The following is a 6489-nucleotide window of genomic DNA, read 5'->3' as shown; positions in this document are numbered from 1 at the left end:
CAACCGACCTTCTAAGATCAGATCCACTCTAGTAACTCATAGATCCAGTCCCCTTAAGCTTATTGACCATGTAAAGTCCAAGTCTTGGTGCTCATTAAGCATCAAATAGCTCATTAATGGTATTTTAGGCTCAAATACATTGATCCCAACCCAAAACCTCCATGGATGCACATAAAGCTTGGGCAAGGAGGTACTCTGGACCTCTATGGGTCCAAATTCAGATCCATAACTCGCCAAGGGACCATGAGGATGCTAGATCTAGCCACAAATGGGTTTAAAAACCCTAAATCTATATGAACATCACAATAACAAAGAAGGATTCGAGTGATACCTCAGTTGTGATGTCCTGGACCTTAGTTCTTCAAGAATCCACCCCTCTCTTGCTTCCTCTTGGCTAGATCTCATCTTCCCTTGCTAGAAAACCACTCCAAGAATCAACAATGGCTCCCTCCCTCACTTGAATCACTCAAATGCTCTAGGGTTTCACTCTAGGGACTAATGAGCGCAAATGACAGCCATAAGGCCCTTTAAATAGGCCTTAAACCCGAGAAATTAGCGTTTCATTAAACAGCGCAGACTCGCCGAGTCCACCAAGGCGACTCGCCGAGTCCGGGCGTCAATCCGGGTGAAAAACCGCGTCTCAACTCGGCGAGTCTACGCACCAACTTGCTGAGTCCTTCCACAAAACTCAAAATGAAAAGGATAATTAATATACCTGAAACCCCGGATGTTACATAATAACATATGCATGTGAAAAAAATGAATAACATGATGTGACGATGTCCCGTACACCAAAAAAGCTTGGATTACCTGGCTACTGATTCTCTGAGAATACAAGTGATTTTGAAAAGATTCAACATTTAAGTTTGTGAGTTCATAAGCATTTTCTATGAAAAAGGGTTTGTAATGCTTTGTGAAAATGATAGTGCATACTTCCAGAAAATCCACTATTTTCTTATAAATGAAACGTAAGTCTCAAGCAAATGACGAAAAATGTAGGAAATGATGTACCGAAAGGTAGTGATATGTAATTTTATCTTTATATAAAACTAATTGAATGTATGTTAACCCATAAACCCAATGTATCATCTCTACCCTATATGAATTATTATACTCATACTAATACGACTACTAGCCCGAACGGCGTTCTTTAGGCATCAGAACTTTGACGACATTTGTCACCCCAGACCTGCCGATCTAACTGTAGCTAACAGTTTGATGTGGGTTTGTCAATCTAGTATAGATCTATACATAAGTGTCACGCTCTCCTATAAGAGACTCTGGTTATAATTCAGGAATTTAGTGGGTACTTTGGTGGGTACAATGAAGTAGTGTCTCACAAGTCTATATCAATTGGTTTATTTCTATAGTTTTGAAAATTCGTTATCTTGTAAGTAAAATAATTATACCTTTAATAATTATTTATTGCTTTTGAAACAATAGTGTAGTGTGTGTAACCCTCAAACTATACCAATTATAGTTTATCAGGTCTGTTTGTCAAGAACATTTATATAAACACACAGTGAGTATTTTTTCTAGTTTCAAAAGGTAGAGTCAACATCATAATTTTTGGGTTGTCACCCACAAGATAGTGAAATGCTAAAATGTACTCATTTTTGGTATAAAAGTTATATTTTCGAATAAAGCTTCAAAAACCAAGGAGTTTTGCAAATCATGAACTTTTCTTATGATTTTATGACATAGATTGTGTTTGTGTTGTTAGTTTTGCATTTTAAAACCAATATATCACAAATATTTGGGAAAAGCTAGTGATAACCACATCTTATGCAAACAATATCTCATATTTTAACATAAAGATGAAACATGAAAATATTTGTATGATAAACAAGTTTTCGAGTTGTATCCCCCCCCCCCCCTGTAAAAACATGTAAAGCTTGAAAATGGGGGGGGGGGGGGGGCATGAACTCACCTTGATTGGATTTGTGAGTTGCTTCAAGTGATGAAGTGAAGATTTCAAGCCTAAACTCTTGGATAATGTTGATGAACTTCTTGGAAATGATATGATCCTAAAGGTTTTTAACACATAATAATATGTGTAAATAATATGAAACTAACAAGGAAGTGTAACAAAACACTAGATTAACAAGAAAACCTCCCAAAATACTAATATTAAGCTTGAAGATTTTAATCCTTTGAAGCTTGGAATTACTTTTGAGAGAGAAGGGAAGTTAACTGGAAGTAGAGTGAAAAAATAGTGGGATTTGTGGAAGGGTTTGGCCTTAAAATAATGGAATAAAATGATATGATGTTTACTTGGGTGACTGGTGGATAAAAACATGGGATACTGTTGGGTAATATATTGCATGGGAAAAGAGGAAAAGCATCTAAATCAAAAAGTTAAAACCCCTTATATGCTTCCCTAAACCAAGATCACTTTAGAAAGGAGGTTAAAGAGGTGTTTTCATACATACATGACCGAATTCACCCTATTCCCTCTGTGATTTTAGACCTAAGTCCCCCACGAAATGTGATTTCGGCCTTAGTGAGATCATTTTAGAGTTTTCGGCATAGGTGGGCTTGTTTTGTGTTGAGTTCGGTCTTGAGGGCCATCCATAAAAGGGTTTTCGATCCTAGGGTGTTCTAGGATGGTGATTCCAGCATTGGCAAACCGAAATCACTAGGTGAGTGAGGTACTAGGCCAAAAGCTATAAAGTAGTGTTCTTAATTCCATATTTTGTTCCAACTATTTTCATCATCTTGACTTTTAAGTGCTTATTATGAATTTGATTTTAAAAATATATATTTATATTTACTTATACAATTGATCCCCTGTTTGGCTATAAAAAAATTATTGCAACAAAATAAGTTGTCAGTTTACTGATACACAATTACAATCTATACATTTCACGTTCCGAAATTTTTTGGTTGTCACATTCATGGATGTTGGATTTTTATTAGGGAAGTTTTAAGGCTCCCATGAGATGATTAATGCGTAGAGCTTCTTGTTACCTTCTCATGGATATAAGGATCATCAAAATCGGATTTAGAATAAAGAAGTTATGGCGTTTAGAAGAATTTAGGGTTTTGGGGAAAACCCTAGTATGCGGGGCGTACATGGGGAGTATGCAGGGCTTACTCGTGCGAGGGTCCTTACGTGAGGCGTACGTTGGGATACGCTGACCATAGTTAGTAGTTGGTCGCAAAGCTTCGACCTCGTACGTTGGGTGCACGAGGAGTATGATGGGCGTACAAGGGATTGTAGAAACCCTAAGTTATGGGTGTGTTGTACCCTATTTATGCACCTTAAGTCCTTATAGCTAGCCTCTTTACCAGCCCCCAAACCTCCTAAAACCCTAAATCGTCCCTTAAGCATCCTTGGTGGTGTTCTTGAGCCCTTGAGAGGATTTTAGTGGTTATTCTTCTCTTTGTGAAGGAAGCTTTTAAGATTAAAGACTTAAAGTTGCTTTGCTTCAAAGGAAGGTCATAGATCCATAATCATCTCACTTATTGCAATCTCTTTCAGGTATCAAGTTTATACCTTGGCTTGTAGATGTTTAGATCTCTTGATGTCTTAATTTTTTTATGTCTTTGGTCCATTTTGGGTTCGTTGTGGAGACAAGGCATTTAAAAGATTTATTATTTTAGATCTGAACTTATTTGGAGTTCCTTATGCATAAAGGTGCCAACTTTATGGGGTAGTGGGTCTCATGCATGCATTAATATGTATATTAAGTCCTTTTAAAGCTTAAGAGCTTCATTTAGCCATGCATGAATGTAAAGTTGGAAACTTTACGTGATTAATCACTCCAAGGAAGTCAGATCTATGTTGTGGTGTAAAGTCTTTATGTATAAAGACCATAAAATGGAAGTTGGCTATATGTGACGGCACGTTGGGCATACAAGCAAGTATGCTTAGCGTACAAGTCCTAAGGTGAGTACGTTGTGTGTACAAGCTAAGTACGCCTCGCGTACTCAGTATGTTCGGCCTCGGATTAATCCATCTTCAGTTTGGACTATTTTTGGACTTTGATGCTTTGGGCCTTGTTGGTCCATCAGAATTCAAGTGTTTTTGGTCTAGGAATGTTTTGGACCTTGGTTTAAGGCCCATTATAGGGTTTAGGCCCAATTTGGAAAATAGGCCATAATTGGGCTTTGGGTAATTAATGGGAATTTGTGCTTTGAGATTGATGGATTGGGCCTTGGATTTGGGCCAAGTTGAAGAGGATGTAAAGGTCTTTTACCCTAGTTTGGACACTTATTGTGGGTCGGATCAGATTATTGATGGATGTTTATCTTGTGATTAATAGCATAGGATTCTTACGGGCCAATAGTTAGAGATTCCTTTTATGAGATTTGGCAGTGCGAGGTGAGTTTTCCTCACTATACTTATAGGTCGAAGGCACCAAGTTCGGACCATTGGTTTGATATCTTACTATTCGCTAATATGCTGAGCATGGAATAGATATGCACGATTATGCTAGTTGTTGATATGCTAGTTTGGTAGATCCGTAGGACTACCTGTGATTCTATATGCATGATTATCTGCTATATGTTGATATATTGTGCTAGGTTGAAGTTGTACTACTTAGTGCTATAACTAAAAAACCTTGAAGCATTCCAGTTGTGAGTTGAGGGTTGGGTGGGGTATGTTAGAATCATACTGAGGCCTCAGGTGCATTCCAAATACTAGTTGAGGACCGAGTGGAATAATCTAAATATGAGTCTAGCATGCCTCACTCGACCCTCAATTCAAAACTGGAATGCTTCAAGGTTTGTTAGCTATAGCACGAAGTAGCACAACCTCAACCCAACATAATATGTCAACATATAATGGATAATCATGCAGACAGAATCACAGGTAGTCCTACAGATCTACCAGACTAGCATATCAACAACTAGCATAATCGTGCATATCTATTCCATGCTCAGCATATTAGCGAGGCGTACTTAGCTTGTACACACAACGTACTCGCCTTAGGACTTGTACGTTAAGCGTACTTGCTTTTATGCCCAGCGTACCATCACATATATCTAACTTCTATTTTAAGCTCTTTGTGTATAAAGACCTTACACCATAACCTAGATCTAACTTCGTTGGAGTGATTAATCACATAAATTTTCCAACTTTACATTCATGCATGGCTAAATGAAGCTCTTAAGCTTTAAGAGGACTTAATATACATATTAATTCAAGTATGAGACCCAATACCCAATAAAGTTGGCACCTTTAAGCATAAGGAACTCCCAATAAGTTCGGATAGAAAAGAATAAGTTTTTTAAATGCCTTGTCTCCACAACCAACCCAAAAGGGACCAAAGACACAAAAAATTAAGCCATAAAGAGTCTAGTGCAAAGTGTTTACGGGCATCACATTCTTGGTCGAGTTTTAAAGAAGTAAGGGGTAAGGGGATAAGAAATTGCGACAAACCTCATCTTTAGATTCGGTGCCATAGAAAGCAGCAACAGTGGCATCAAGTAAAGCAACATCAATCGGGTGACCTAAATCCTTAAGCTTCTCCGCCGCCATCGTAGAGAAATTGTGCAGGTGTAAAACCTTAGATGAAAACCTCGAATGATTTTTTATTTTTATTTTTATTATTTATTTATTTATTTATTTTTGCAGAAAAATCCTGCTGCAGGAAGTAGTGTACAGACGAGACCCTAAAGAACGAAAATGAGGAAGACGGACTATACATATTCTAGATGGATGATAAGTAAATATAAATAAATAAGACAACTTCAAAATGAAGCAGAACAAATGTGTGTGTGTGTGTGTGTGTGTGTGAGAGATATTTTATTTTTTTTAAAATTAAAATAGTATTTAAAAAATAAATAAAACAATAAAAAAGAAAGTAAAAGGTATAACCGTCATTTCAAATTTTTTTGAATTAAAAATACAGAAAAACCTTTATTTTGAATTTTTCATGCAAATTGAAAACTTTTTAAACTGTATTCAAAAAATTTTACAAACCACAATGACTAAATTTGCAGTTTTATCTTTGTACTATTTTTAACGAGATTTCATCGAAAATTGTTAGTGAGTTTCTTAGCAACTTATGAGTATCTTGATTACTTTTAGACCTTTTTGATTGGCTGGAAGATGGTTAAAGTCAAAAGGAACATATTGCTAGACTTCATCTCATAAAATAATATTGTGTAATATAAAGCAAGTATATATTATATTTTTTATTTTTTTATGAATTCATCATGAAGGGTTTCAAACTATGTCCCAACAACTTTTGAGGATACCAAAGCTCGTTTCACGTTAAATTTTGAAAACCGATAGAGAATTGATAAAATTCTGTGAAAAAATGAATATAGTTTTTTTTTTTTTGGGCGGGTTATTCTTAATATGATATCTTGTTGGTTCGGATTGGATCGGATGTGATATTTGGAGATTTGGACAAGTAAGACGCTAGATTCGAGTCTAGTAATGTTATAATGAATGGTGTTATTATGGTGGTGTTAAATTATTTTTTCTGGATGTAGTTTCACTCTTCTGTGATGAGCTTATTGCTAACTGGTCAG

Source organism: Lactuca saligna, chromosome 6 (assembly GCF_052625555.1).
Source record: "Lactuca saligna cultivar CGN05327 chromosome 6, ASM5262555v1, whole genome shotgun sequence".
Taxonomy (NCBI): domain Eukaryota; kingdom Viridiplantae; phylum Streptophyta; class Magnoliopsida; order Asterales; family Asteraceae; genus Lactuca; species Lactuca saligna.
Note: the sequence above shows the minus strand (reverse complement) of the source record.